The sequence below is a fragment of the Monodelphis domestica genome, chromosome 6 (genome assembly GCF_027887165.1).
Source record: "Monodelphis domestica isolate mMonDom1 chromosome 6, mMonDom1.pri, whole genome shotgun sequence".
Classification (NCBI taxonomy): Eukaryota; Metazoa; Chordata; class Mammalia; order Didelphimorphia; family Didelphidae; genus Monodelphis; species Monodelphis domestica.
This window is the reverse complement of record NC_077232.1, coordinates 221398990-221413638: the sequence shown is the minus strand read 5'-3', so window position 1 is coordinate 221413638 and position 14649 is coordinate 221398990. Positions and strand designations below refer to the sequence as shown.

Genomic DNA, 14649 nt, shown 5'->3' with positions numbered 1-14649 from the left:
GTTTTGCTGGATATACCCAGAAATGTTGGTGATTTGCTTCACCTTATTTTATATCCTGCAACTTTGTTGGTTATTATTTCCACTTATTTAGTTGAGTTTTTAGAGTTTTCAAAGTAAAGTATCATATCATCATATATATGACTATTTCCTTTTTATTGCTATTTATTTCTTCTATTTCTTTTTCTTGTTTTATCACTAAGCCTGGCATTTTTAACATGATATCACAGGATGTTGGTGACAATGGAAATCCATGATTTGACCTTGATTTTACCTGAAAGTTTACATATAGCACTGGCTCTTGATTTTAGATAAATGCTATTTATCAAATGAAGGAAAGATCCATTTATTATTATGCTTTCTAGTGTCTTTAACATGAATTGGTAGTAGATTTTTTTATGAGTTAGGAGGTACTGACATGATTAATAAGAAATAAATAAAAGACATAATTTATTCAGTTTTAACATGCCCAAAACTGGTTATTAAATAATATGGGAATCATTTACAAATCATCCATATATAATCATACTATTGACTTATTACATACAACAAAATTCAGAATCAATATAAACTAGAAAAATTTACCTTGAAATTACGATAATTTCAACCTGAGATGAACAAGTTGTTGATATCAACAAAATGGAAAATTGATAAAAAGACAGATATAAATATAGACTATCAGTATTTCCTAAGGAAGTTTAAACAATTTATATCAATAGTCATATCAAGTAGACCAAAAGAGCATAGAAACTGTCAGCCAACAAATACTTGAAGTCTTATGAGAGATATGATAGCCAAAGGGAATATCTAATTCATAAATGCATTTTCAAGGTCTTACAGAGGACAATGGAAAGTTATCATCAGCAATAGCTCATAAAATAGTAGAATAGAGGCCAAAAAAGTTACAGAAAGATTGGCAAGGCTTTAACCTAAGCAAAGTCATCCAAAGCAAAGTGAAATCAAAGATGTATGTGAACAGAGGCTAATAAACAGAAAATAGAGATCTACAAAGATCTTTACAATAAACTATTTTGTTAAATTCTTTCCTTCCAGTATGATATATTGGTTCTAAATCATAAGAATGGTAAGGGCTAGGCAATGGGAGTTATATGACTTGCCCAGAGTGACACAGTTAGGAAGGGTCTGAACCAAGGATCTCCTGGCTATTGACTGATCCCTCTTACTGCCCCCTACATTAAACTTTTTAATTATCAATGATAACACAATATCCACATTTAGACTCTAATACCATAACCATAGATAAGGTGAAAGCTGCATGAAGAAAACAAAGATGGGAAGAATTAAATGGATTAAAGATGTATTAGAGGAGAGGCTTGATTCAGGCAGTTAATAAACTCAAGTGGTGTTATGTCTAGAATAGATTACAAACCCTTCTATTTGGCATTTAAGCCTTTCATAACCTGGCTTTAAGCTAGTCTTTCTAGCATTATTTTATATTATTCCCCTTTGTACATTCTGGATTCTGTTCTTATTGCTCTATTTTGTGTATGGCATCCTGTCTCCCATATCCATGATTTGCATAGAATATCCCCCAATTCTAGAATTCCTTTCCTCTTCAATTCCACTTTTAAGAATAACTAATTTCTTTCCAAGTCTGACTAAAAGCTATCTTCTATATAAAGCCTTTCTTGATTATCTCTCTCCCTAATGCCTTTTCTCCCCAAATTATATATATATCTATATATATATATATATATATATTACACACACACATATATATACAGTATACATTTATATGCCATACACACATATATAATCAATTGCATTTATATAACATATATTTCTTGTTAGTATTTATTTTCTCCAATGATAGAATATAAGTTCCTTTGGTATGAAGACTGTTTTATTTTTTCTTTGTCTATCCAGCACGTAACATAGTGAATAGCACATAGAAATTACTTGTTTGTTTCTTGTTTGATTGACATCAGAAGAGAGCAGACTATAACACATCACTAAAAAATAATTAAACTATATTAACTGGATGCAGGAGATGTGGTATAAAAGATGCCAGTAAGTAATGTACAACTGGTATAAAAAATGGAATTTATCACTTAGCAATAGTGTAGATAATATGTTGATAGCCTGAATATTCCATCAGTTTCATCGTAATACTGAAAGGAATAGAAATAGAAAAGAACCCCTAGCATATTGCATGGACCCTTTGTAGCCTGTTTATATAGGACCTGGACAAGGTTTACTCAGAATGCTCAACACATAGACAGGTTCCCTTCTACGTCATTGGAAAAATTACCCACATCATCTTGATTAAAAATTTATCAGAGTATTAAGATATCTTTTGATGCCTTCCTGCAAAGAAATGCCTGGTAGAATTTATCATCTTTATTTACCTTAAAGAAGAATGATTTCTAAAGAACAAAGAAAACATTTTGTATTGTCAATCACAGAAGTGACTAAGGTGCCATTTTATTGACATATCATACCCATCCTACAAGATGATTATCTGACTATTAACAAAAGTCTATTGTGGAAAATGAGTAAGGGGGTATACTTGGCATGACAAATACCAAATGAAAGAAAAAACATTATTTGTTCAGTTTTAACATACCAAAAACAAGTTATCAACTAATATGTGAATTATTCCAAAAGCTTCTATCTGTATAATCATACTTTTGACTTGTTACATACAACAAAATTCAAAATAACACAAAACTAGAAGAATTTACCTTGAAATTGAGATAATTGCAACCTGAGCTAAACAAGTTGTGTAGCCTTTAGCTACACTAAAAACATAAAAGCCTTGAATCCAAATGTTAACATTCCCTAATCTTGTTCAACTTGTTGCTCAAGGTTTTCTCTAAAATATTTACTTTTCTTGTTCTCTAGTTCATGAATAAAATTCTCCCATGTCCCTGTTCTCTCTATCACACACGTAAATTATTTAAAGTTAGCATCATTGGACAGTTTGAAGTACCATCCTAAGACTGAAGAAAAAGCAAGTTAATTAAAAGTCTGCTTTGTCTAAAGAAAATACACTTCCTACCTCACAGGGGATTTGTGGGGATTGCCACCCATTGCATAAAATTTAGATGGTGCCCTGAGAACCTTGGAATGTATCTAATAAATGCAAACTAACTGGATTTCTACCCTTTTGCTATTTATGAATACAACCCTCTAAGAGAAATTTCCATACCTCAGAATGGTTAAGCTTACTAAATTCATTGTGGATATTGTTGTTAGAAAATCAGAATCAGAGTACATAGGGAGGTACCCAATGAGAATATTGATGAGCTAGTCTGGGCAGGAAGACAAGTGTATCCATTTTTGCTTTGTCAGGTGCTGTGTAGATGGTTAAAATGGAACTTGGAAATGACATTTTGGCTGGCTGAATAACATAACAATATATATTTCCCTGGGCAGGCAGAGCTTATATATGTGGATTTTCTCTGTTGAGTGATAGAAGAGGAAAAGATTATTAAGATCTGTAAAAACTGAAGAATGTCAAAATCGTGAAACATTTTTTTTTAAAAAAATCCTCTCATGATTAAGATATTATACATTAAAAAGAGCATAAACCATGTGGCAACATCCAGCTTAAACCAGTAGGTTTGTTGGAGTCCAAGACATGCCTAGCACCCACTGTTAGGTCACAGTCAAAGTCAATTGCAGGCCTTGAAGGTGGCCCTGAAGGTTGATTATCTACACTCACCCACTCTATCCACGACACCTGTCCCAATGCCAGAGACCCAAGACTAGATGAAAGGAAGATCAAAGTCACATCTTCTTGCCCTGTCAAATGCAGAGATCTGAAGCTAGGAAGAGGGGCCGCCTATCCACTGGCCCAGGATGTTGCTCTCTAGCACACTGAGCGACAGTCATCACAGAGTAAGATCCCTTCTATTTCTGGGACCCTATGATGTTGCCTTTGGCCGTCTTCCCTGTACTGCTAACTCTTCCTTCAACAGCGTCCTGCTGGGGTCTGGGAACGACCCTCACACATTTTAGTGTGTTCATCCCAGGGAGAAAATACTTATGAAGTTAAAAACTAAACAGAAAAAATGGTAAATCATTGGTATCAAGAAGATGAATGTTATTTGATTCTTCTGGATTTAGGTTTAGGAGCTACCCTATAGGGATATATCTTTGAACAGTAGGGGGAGTCTGACACCCCACCCTAGGATGCTCTGCCTCACCCTATTCTTCGGCCACCAGGAGATGACTTTAGAATGGTTTTCTATACACTTATGGATAGTGTGAGTGGTAGGTTTAATATTTAATGACTACAATAAGTATTTTAATCATGAAATAAGAGCCATGGCAGTCAGAAGCAGGCAGGCTCTCCCATCTCAAGTCTTATTTTCTTTTCACCTGTTTGACATTTTACATTTGTATCATATTTGTTTAATTCTGTTAGTAGAAGTAGTAGTAATTCATTTTTATATAGTTCTATAAGATTTACAAAGCACTTAACTTGATCCTTGACATAGCACTATAATGTAGGGAATATCATTATCTCCATTTTATAGATGAAGAAACTGAGACTGAGAGAACTTAAGTGACTTGTCCAGGGTTACACAACCCTGTGTGGTATAGTGAACACTGGACTTGAAGTTAAGAAGAATAAAGTTCCAATCCTACCACAGAAATTGGCAAGTATTTGATCAGGGGCAAGTAATTCAACCTGTCTCAGTTTCCTCATTTATAAAATGGAGATGATAATACTAGTTTATATATAGTAACTAGGTTGTGAGGATCAAATGAGATAGTAATATGTATAGAGCTACATGTTAGCATTTTACTTGTTATTCCTTCCACACATTAGATTGCAAGCTCCTCAAGTACTGTGTCTTAATTATCTTTGTATCTTTCTTGGTATCTAACTGTCCCTGGAACAAAATGTATCAAATGCTCCAAAAGCTCAAAAATATTTCTGCCCAGATGGACCTTACAAAGTAGGAATGGAGGATTTACAAAGAAAGGTCTGCTTAATATATTTGTATATATAGCAACCACCTACCCTCCCCCCCCCAAATTCTTTCCATCATAACAGAAGCAAGAATTCCCTGGACATAGAAAAAAAATCCCGTTCCTTCCTAAATTTTCTCCCTTTCCTGAATACGTATGAAGAGTATCTACAAATCTGATTGACCTGAAAGGCTCCTTTCTATTCTCCTTAACAGAGATATGTTATGTGTTCAGGGATACTTACAGTCATAGAATAGAATCAGAGATCAAAAGCTAAGAGGGACTGTGGAGACCATCTAGTGAAACTCCTTTATTTTCAGGTGAGGAAACTGAGGCGCAGGTATGTTATTTAGTGGCTAATGCCTAGCTGATATACTACATGGTCTTTACCATTCTTCCTTCAAGTCATCATGGGCACTAGGAAGTTAGCAGAGACTCTCAAGGAGGAATATCAATTTACTATTTAAGTCTCCAAGTGAAAAATAATAACATTAATAATAATAACAATTCTTCCCATTATTACATGAATAGCAACAGCTTTGAAATCCATGGAGTCAGTCTTTTTGATGTATAAATTTGTATATTCTCAAACCCATAATAGTAATTAAAAGTAGGTGTGAAAAGACAAAAGCAAGAAAACAGTGCCTATGGTTGTCAAGGAAACCATAATCTTGGAATTCTAAACAGGATCATTCACAGATTCTACTCTAATGAACTGGTCTGCTGTCTCTAGGAGTAATCAGCATATGATGTACTCCAAGCAGTATTCATCTCTTTGGAAAGAAAAGAAAAAACAATCAGATTTGAGAACCCTCTGAATCTTATTCTCCATCACAGCAAGCAGGTTATTTGATTACCTTCATCTCTGATTGATAAAATGCTTTTGGGTGATGGGTTAATAATAATAACAATTAAAAACTAGCTTTTAATAATAATTGTTGGTATTATTAACTGTTGGTTATATTATATATATATAATATATATATTATAATAATAATTGTTGGTATCATTTTGTAATCAAGTCCAACTCTTTGTGACCCCATTTGGGTGTTTTTGGGTTTTTTGGCAAAGATACTAGAGTGATTTACCATTTCCTTCTCCAGATTATATTACAGATGAGGAAACTGAGGCAAACAGGGTTAAGTGACTTGTCCAGGGTCACACAGCTAATATCTGAAGTCAAATTTGAATTTATGAAGATGTCTACTTAATTCTAGACCTGGAATTCTATCCACTATGTCACCTACTTGCCTTGTATTTATATAGTCTTTACAAATATTAACTCATCCTCCCAACAACCTTGGGAGGTAGGTCCTATTAGTACCCCAACTGTACAAATGGGAAATCTGAGGCAGAGATTTTTTTAAAGAAGTAATTTGCCCAGAATTGCACAGTGTCTAAAGCAGAATTTAAACTCAGGTCCCCCTGACTCCTCATCCTTCATTCTGCCCAAAGGACCACCTAAACACCATTGGTGTGGTGTTCCAAGGTTTGCTGAGGACTTTATATATTCTCTCATTAAATCCTTTAATCTTCACAACAACCCCATAAGTTGTACGTATTACAAATCTTATATTCCATAGCTTCTAAATAAAGAAATATGACTTCCTTACTGTCAGTAAATGAAAGAAGTAGGGTCTGAACCCAAGTCACTCCAAGACTCCACACTTCATCATACTCATAAAGCAAGTGCTGATTCAACAACCACACACACACACATGCACACGCACAAACGAATGACAGCTCTAACAAAACTGTAAACACTGATGCCAATGTTTATTTTAGAAATGTAAGATTTTTTAATTTTAGAAATGGACAATTCTGTAGAACCTTATTTTTATATACAGTTTTAAAACAACTCTCTTTGGTTTCTGTGAAATAGGTTGGGGTTGAGGGCAGAGAATATAGAAGAAAGAAGACTATAGGTGGAGGTAAGGTGGCAGAAGGAGCCCCTCTGAATCTCCTTCCAACCAATCATTACAAAGGGTCTTAAAAGGACAGAAATCAAAATCTTATGAGCAAAGGGGTTCTCCCATGGGGCACAGCCTTCAAGGTAGGCAATGTTTGGGCATTTCCTCCCTATTAGGGGGTAAAATTACGCCTACCAAAGCACAAGCTGATCAGTCCTCCCCCATACCACCTACCATGCCAGAGTCAGAGCAAGGGCCAGGCAATCTCTAAATTCCCAGGGACTGGCTGAGGGTACCATATACTTACCCTTGAGAGCAGTGCAAGGCCTTGGCAGCAAGATTTGAGACCTGAGGCTGAAGAGTATGGAGCCTGGGCAGCAGAGCCTGGAGCTTGGGCAGAAATAAGGCTAGACACAGCTGAGGCAGCAGGGACTGGAAAGGGCAAAATACCTAAAAGGGCTTTATACAAAGAACATCATATTACATGCCTTCACTCAGGCTTATGGCTGGGAAAAGAAGATACTACCAAGGCAAAGCCCTGAAAGACAGGAGCTAAGAAAACTATCAACATGCAAGAACCCAGTCAATTATTGGCAAAAAAAAAAAATACACAGCAACAACAAAAAAAATTGACCCTGGATAATTTCTATGGAGAAAAAAAAGCAAACTACAGAAGCAATAACAGAGAGTGACAAATAAGTAAACACATCCAAACTTTTTAAAAAATAGAAATTGGTCATAAGCTCTCAAGGAACTCAAAAAGGAGTTCAAGAACCAAGTAAGAGAGATAGAAGGAAGAAAGAAGACTGTTTCAAATTGGAAGATCTGAGCTCAAATCCCAGTATTTGATAGTTGGCATATATATGTGGCCCTGGAAAGTGACTTCATCTCTCATGAGTCTGCGTCTCCTCCTTTTTAAAATGAAAGGCATGGACTTGATGACCTAAAATCCCCACTAGCTCAAAACCGTGATCTTATGTGTGCTATTGTTTATAGATAAAAATGAGGTAACTAGCCTTATAGTCTAAGAATCAGGGATTTGTTGTTCCATCATTTTTCAGTTGTATCTGACTCTGTGACCCAATTTGGGGAGATACTGAAGTGGTTTCCCATTTCTTTCTTCAGCTCATTTTACAGATGAGGAAACAGAGGCAAATAGAGCTAAGCAACTTGCCCAGTGTCAACATGGCAAGTGTCTAAGGTCAGATCTGAACTCAGGAAGAAGAATCTTCCTAACTCCAGGCCTGGTACTCTGTCCACTCTGTCACCTAGCTGCCCAAGTAAAACCACACAAATTCTCAAATGTCCCTGCTTTTTCTGTAGAGAAAAGCATAGTCTATTAAATGGTTGATAGATATTATAGATACAACATATGGTTGCAGAAGTATATTTCTTTCTTATTATGAGGTCAACTGAGCTAGATAAAAGCCTCATTCTCATTAGTGTCATTTTAGGGACCCAGGAATACAACAGGACTGATAAAATGATGTCAAGAACTCAACTCTAAGTAACTGTGACACAGAACCATTCTCCACCAAACTCTTTGGTATTTTTTCTGCTAAGACCTCTGACAAGCTCATAGTACAGTCAGGTGCACAGAATTTCTGGCAAGCATGCAGATACCACCAGGGAATACAACACAAACACAGACATAAAAGGAAAAGCATTCATGCATACCATATCCTCAGAACTTCATTGTTCTGACACAAAAAGGTCTCATGTGGCTCACTTACTTAGCCTCCTTCTAAAACGCCTCTGCCACTATGCTAGAATGGACTAGGCTAAACACCCATCCAGGAACCCTGGTTTGACCTGCTTTTATATGTTGTTTTTAGACTGACTGGCCCAAAAGACCATGTTATGGCTAACATAAGCAACAGAAGCCTTTGTGACTTGCTTTAAACAGACCACACAATTTCTGATTTGGCATACTTGTGGTCACCTAGCCTGACAACTCTCAGAATCGTTCTTGCATCTTGATATGCTCTACCCCATTGTGGGTCCTTCTAATTACTAGGTAAAGTACTGATTAGAGCATGAATCAAAGTAAGAAGACCTAAATTCAAATCTTGCCAAAGACATTTAATAACTGAGTAACGCTGGGAAAGATGTTTGATCTCACTCAGACTTAATTTTCTTTACTATAGAATGGGAATAATGGTATTACTGCATTGGAAAATTATACAGATCAAATGAGATAACATGTAAAGGGTTTTGCAAACAAAGCTGTTTATAAATTCTAGTTATGATGATAATAATTATTGTTATTAATATAATTATATTTATTTGTCTCTACATCCACTCTAGATAAGCCACCCTCACCGTAAAATAGCAGAAATTTTTCTACCTTGAGAGGTGATTGGTTATAATTGTGTAAATTATTGGTTATGGCTCTGTGCTCTTATTGGTTAAATTTTGTGCTTTGTTAATATGCAAGGACATCTTCTCTTTTAAAATGCCCATTGGATTATCCTGTAATATTTAAAGGCTGGATGTTTCAAGAGTAGCTTTTTCTGTTTTTTCAATTCTCCTGGAAATTATATAAAAACCTACATGTTCATGACTTTGTTTCATTTGGCCTTGGACAGATATTATAGTATAATTATAAGAGGGGATTAGGAACTAAATATAAGGGGAAGAAGGAACTCCTGATAAACTGGACAAATTACCTCAATCAAAATAATGATTGAGGCATCTACGGAGATGGTATAGGAAACTCCTCTGACTGGTGGCTAGAGCTTTCTCCAACATGATTGTCTTCAGAAAGTTGGGAAATACACTCTGTTTAGAGGAATATGACCCTCCCTTCATGGACTATAAGTCAAGCTGGTAGATACTCTTCTCTCCTTTCCCTTATGACTTCTGTTGTAGTGTAACTAGGAATGGGGAGGAGATTTCTACCTTATTCCTTATCCCTCTCCCATTCCTCCACCAAAGGAATGATTAGTTAATAGTGACTTTCAATAGAAGCATCTTGCAGCAAAAGCACATAGCTAAGGCAGATAAAGGTGCCCTCTCTGATGAATAATGTTTACCATTCTTGGAGTTCCCTACATCTCTAGGTAGTTCTAGGTTAAGCCACATGATTTTTTTCTTAATATGTCAAATGAAAGAATCATTTGTCTTAAATATCATTAATTCATTCCTCTAATTATTCTATGAAAGTCCTCTAAATTTCAGCAACAGAACCACTCCAATACTGAAGTCCTTGGATAGAAGATTCCAATTTGTTAGTATCTTCCAAATGGAAAGAAAGCTGGATTTAGTTATTGATTTCTTTCAGGTAATTTAAGTAAAATTTATTGTTCCCACAGCTATACAGTGTTAAGTCAAAATTAAGTTGAGTTGAAATTTCAATATTACCCAAGATATCAAAAATTTAATACTAAAGAAAGATTTCTATATTCTCCCAAGAAATTTTTCATGGGAGAAGCCACATATTTCTGCAAAAGTGAATTTAAAACCTCTATAGCTGTTTTGGTGAACCTATGGAACACATGCCAGAGGGAAGCTGCTCTCTTCTCCCTCTCCACCATGCTTCAGGACATTTTTCAAATCACCTCTGCCCAGCAGACCAATGGGAGCACTTCCTCCCTCTCCTATCTGGGCTAAGGGGGTGGCTCACATGTGGCATAAGGGTGCAGTTTATGCATTTGGTCTCTAAAATGTTTGCCTTCACTGATCTATAGGATTCAGCTGGCTACATATACTTAAGAATGGCCAGGAATATGATGTGGCAGGTAATAAAAATAACTAAACTTCATGGACTTTGATTTAGTCTAGGTGCCTTTCCCCTACCCCTTTGCTACAAGACAGAATTTATAAGTGGTTTGGAGTTAGAAAAACTGGAGAACTTCAAACTCCAGAACTGGAGTTTGATAATTCCTAGGTATAGCCTTCAGAGACTAAACATGAGAAGTAGAGGGAATGTTCACCATGATTTTTGAGTGAGCTGTTCATGTTAAACCTGGGGGCATCATTAGCTAAGAGGACATATCTGAGAGTGTGATTTTTTGAGGGGAAGGATTTAATTATTTTCTAATCAGGATTCTGGAAAGGCACAGGCAGGCCAATCTATAAAGAAAAGGGGGGAGGGGATAAAAAGTTTCTCTCCTTTCCCCCTTCCTCAAGAGTTATTATTGATCCTATGTCATAGATACAAGGTTGGCTACTTTTCTAAAAGAACTATTTTTTCTTTAAATTTAAAAAGTCTAGGTTCAGAACTAAAAAGATCATTATAAAGCCCATTCTTCTCATGACAAAGGGAACACCATAGCCAAAGGAATAAGTTGAAGGTAGAAGCTGGCAATAGAAAGGAGGCCTATGGCCATGTGCCCAGAGGGGCTATGCCTGGCAATACCCAACCCAGATCTCATATTTAGTGGGAACAGTGTCCAATCAAGCAGCATTCAATGAAGCAGTACATAGCACATACAGTGGAGACTGTATATCTAAGGGAAATTTGGGGGAAACAAATTTGGCCAAAATAGCATAATCATTATTATCACTATTAGCAGCCCTGCAGAGTTGACCCTAGTGCAGCTGGGAGGTAACGCAGACAAAGTGCTGAACCTGGAGTCAGAAAAACTCATCTTCCTGAGTTTAGTTCTGGCACTTATTAGCTATCTGACCTTAGTCACTTAACTCTATTTGACTCAGTTTCCTCACTGGAAGATGAGCTGAAGAAGGAAGTGACAAGCCAATTCCAATATTTTTGCCAAGAATACTCCAAACGGGGTCACAAAGAGTCAGAAACAAATGGAAAGTGACTGAATAAAGAGTGCCCAATCCCTACAAGTGAGCTGGCCAACCCCTCTATATAAATTCTCTCTATGTGATCTGACCACATATATTTCCCATTTTATTTTTCTCAATCTATTTCTTTTGCTCATCTACTATTCTCATATCAATCAATTGACAAATAACATTAACTAAGTGTCTAGTATGTGTTCGGCACAGTGTTGAGCTTAGCTAGGCTGAACCTCAGATGACAGACTCCCAGAGTCTATCCCAGGCTAGTAGACTTTTCTAACTTGGTAGAAATCAAAGCTTACACTCAGTTGCCATAGTCTTTGAGACTGTGGGGTCACCTCTCCACAACAAAGTAAGGATCAGGGTTGGATATGAATTGAGGAAGTTACAAATAGCCATTTATAATTTGGACCATCTTAAAATATTTCAGGGATGGTGGGAATTTTTCCTGAATAATGTTGATATGTGTACACAGTCCCCAAACTCTAAGGAAATATATATTTTCTTTATATTCATATGACACTTTACAGTTTGCCAAATGCTTTCACATTTAATCCTCCCAGCAATCTTCCGATAGAGACAAGAAAAGTAATGTTCTTCAATTATAGAAAAGTTCTGATGGGCTAAATGATTTTTGCCCTGTGGTTACTAAACTAATTTAGTGATGGAATCGTTTATTACTCAGTTCTTTGCTCCATATATCAGAGGCTCTTTCCACTATACAGCCTCCCTTCTACTCAGAATGTTTTACTTATTCCTACTACCATAAGAGTTTCTGAAGGGCATTTGAACTTAAACAAAAATTCCTGACAGTCACTAACCAGAATGTGGAAATGAGGTGGGGGGGGGGGGAAGGGGGCAATCTTTAAATGCATACTTGAAATTTTAATAGGAAACCCCAAACTGAAGGGCAAATGGTATTTCTGTAGATGAAGTTATGGGGGAAAATTCTTAACAAATAATGAACTAATACTTCCTACCCAAGTGGGTTTATTTTTTATGGTAACAGATGGTAACAGATCTTTGCTCCAAAAGACGAGTTCTAATACGGAGTCCAAACACTAGGCAAATTTCTTGCACAAGTAGAGAGATTTTTACAGGACCGCTCTAGACTAGGCAAAGTTTGTTGAGATTTTTTCCCTAAAAAATTATTATAAACCCCTATGAAACCTCAGAGATTTTATGTGCAAATGAAGCTTCTTAGTGTGCGTCAGATGTGTGCCTAGCCGATTATCACAACAAACATTTGCTAAACACCCAGAGGGTACATGACACTGTACTGAGCATTATAATACTGACTGCTTGAAAATGTACCCTTCTATTTTTGTTGTGTGTAGTCGGATCAGGAATATAAAAAACTCAGATGAAATCTTTAGATCTTTTGTCAGGCAATGAAGAGATACTTTGCCTTTTCTCTCTCTCTCACACACACACACAATTCAAATCTCTACTGAAAATGCTTTGTATTTTCCCTGCACATTGTAAAAAAACTGAACTACCCAACACTTGCTAAACAAATCTCTTGAAAGTGGCATTTCTGACATGCTATATTTCAACAAGATTCCCCCCAAATTGTTAAAAATTGCTTTGTGCAGAGTTCCTTTCTGGGTTGGGAGATGGGAAATTTAGATAAGACAGTCTGTCCTTGATTTTACCTTATTCAAAGCAACCCAAACAAACAATTGCAGTGAGAAAGAAAAACCAGGACTATTCAAAGAAAGCAATGTGGATGCATAGGGGACTCATCAATAGATTTTTAAAAGATGACATAGAAGATGTAAGCAAAGTAAATCTCTGAAGCCAGAAGCTTAGAACAAGATTGAAGAATGCAGAAGACAATTAAAAGGCCAAGGGGATAATCAAAGAAGAAGTTGGGCTTCTATATTTCAAGGCACTAAAAAAATATCACAGAGATGGGAAAGAATCATATTTTGTTAGGATTTTTAGACAAACCTTCTACTAGGTATTTAGCCTTCAAGGAACTCTGATTTCCCCTCTCAGTAAAAGAATGGCCATTCTCTGGAAGTGAATGGGAAAGGAACTTCCCTCCAACTGACTGAATATCCCAGGAGAAAACTGAGGTACCTCTTCCAAAAACTTTTGTGCCATTTAGTTCATGAGTCTGTTGTGTGTCAGCAAAAGAAAGATCAACACTCTGACTATGTGTACTTCATGTACTTCCCTGCTTTGAGAACCAGCCAAGCCACTTTGAACATGGTCCTTCCAGCTGGGCATTTCCCAGACCAGAGGCTCTAAAGGGGAAGTGACCTAGCTCTGGACAAAGAGAGAGCAGAGACAGAGCTGAGAAGTGGCTGGAACTCCTGAGTTCTCTGTGCATTTCCACTGGGGTACCCAGGAGGTTTATACCTCCCAGAGCTATTGGGAGCATCAAATAAGGAAAAATTGTAAAGCATTCAGAACAGTGACTGGCATAATGAGTGCTATATAAATATTAGCTGCACTAACGTGCAGTATCCCCTCATCACTAACTTTGTTACCGTGTTCTAGGACTCCAATTTGGTTCCCTCCCTAATACCAAAAGGGAATGAACTTGCCCATGAGGCAAGGTAGTTAGATGGAGCAGTGAATAGAGTGCTAGTCCTGGAATCAGGAAAACCCAAGTTCAAATCTAACTTCAAATACTTACTAGCTGTGTGACCTTGGGTGTGTCATTCAATCTCTATCTACCTCAGTTTCTTCAGTTGTAAAATGAAATAATAATAGCACCTATCTCCCAAACCTGGAAAAAAAACCACAAAACTACCAACATATTTATAAGTATCTTTAATCAAAATAAGGTAGATAAATCTGGGAAAATGTCCTCCTGGACATCCTGGGATGTCCTGGGACTTCAAATGAACTACAGAATACAAGATGCTTATGTACATTTTAGGAAAGGGGGATGAACAGCAGCCCAACCACCCTATTTCACTAGAGTTCAGGAACAAAGCACCAGCCATAGTCTAAGATAGCTGGGAGTAGCCTAGATGCAGTAGTCAGAAGCTATGATGATTGAATAATAAGTAATTAAGGTTTGATTATCTTT

At 36.6% G+C, this 14649-nt stretch overlaps 1 protein-coding gene across 2 annotated transcripts in view; it reads left to right on the top strand.

The window, feature by feature from the left end:
* Positions 1–3653: 3653 nt before the first annotated feature.
* The window catches only part of ASB5 (ankyrin repeat and SOCS box containing 5), a 90380-nt gene continuing 79384 nt past the window's right edge, over positions 3654–14649 (top strand). Inside the window, exon 1 of one of the 2 annotated variants that reach the window (XM_007496089.3) lies at positions 3654–3861. The gene's annotated coding sequence lies outside the window, so the exon portion shown is untranslated. Of the gene's footprint in view, positions 3862–5644; positions 5786–14649 lie in introns of those variants that run through there. The other variant, XM_001364823.4, reaches the window with a different exon arrangement.